Genomic DNA, 958 nt, shown 5'->3' on the forward strand with positions numbered 1-958 from the left:
ATTACCATTTCTGGAACCTTGAAATTGAGACTTTTGTTGGTAAGATTGATTTTGGGTTTGACTTTGCTAATTTGGCTTTCTGTCAAACCCGGTGGCATTTGATTTTGATTGCTACCACCATCTTTCCAGCTGAAATTGGGGTGGTTTCTCCATCCCAGGTTGTAGGTGTTGCCGTAGGCATCGTTTTGGCGGCCGACAAAGTCAACATCCTCCACCACCATGGCTTGCTGGCACTGACTGGTCTGGTGTTTTCTATCACACACCCCGCAACGAGAACTAGATTTGAAAAGATCGGATTGCATTTGGTCAAATCTTTTAGTAAGAGCTTTTAACTGGGCGGAGACAAGGGTGTTTGAGTCAACGTGATGAATACCCTTAGAGGAAGGAATACTACGAGGCGGATTATATGCGAAACTCTTCTTAGCGGCTTTCTCCAAGATATCAAGCGCCTCATTTGGGGTACACCTACCGAAATCTCCTCCCGCAACCTGATCGACGGCCTGCTTTTGTGCCCCGGATAAAGCGTCAAAGAATGTACGATATTGAAGCCCACGACTCAAACCGTGATGAGGGCATTTTCTCAACAAGCCCTTGAACCTCTCCCATGCGGCATGAAGTGACCGTCATCATCGACACGAAAACCGGTAATGTTTGCTTGGAATTTAGCAGTTTTATCGGGTGGGAAACATTGAAGAAGAAACTGCTCAACTAACTAATTCCAAGTGGTGAAGGAACCGGAAGGGAGTGCCTCTAACCACTCCAGAAACAGACCCGCGAAGTGAGAATGGAAAAAGTATAAGTCTCACGACATCATCAGAACAATTATTAATTTTGAATGTCGCACATAATCGAAGGAAATATGAAACGTGAGCATGAGGGTCCTCGTTCTAGAGACCATGAAAAAAACAGAATTTTCAACCATATGAATGATGCTCGACTTGATCTCGAAACTCACTTC

General features: G+C 44.7%; 1 non-coding gene across 1 annotated transcript; it reads left to right on the plus strand.

The window, feature by feature from the left end:
• Positions 1–558: 558 nt before the first annotated feature.
• On the plus strand, positions 559–664 carry LOC143633335 (small nucleolar RNA R71). The gene has a single exon (XR_013153657.1). It is a non-coding gene; the product is annotated as a small nucleolar RNA R71 (small nucleolar RNA).
• Positions 665–958: the final 294 nt, after the last annotated feature.

The sequence above is a fragment of the Bidens hawaiensis genome, unplaced genomic scaffold (genome assembly GCF_021521415.1).
Source record: "Bidens hawaiensis isolate Kalapana, Puna unplaced genomic scaffold, B.hawaiensis_p1.1 tig00006678_1, whole genome shotgun sequence".
NCBI lineage: Eukaryota > Viridiplantae > Streptophyta > Magnoliopsida > Asterales > Asteraceae > Bidens > Bidens hawaiensis.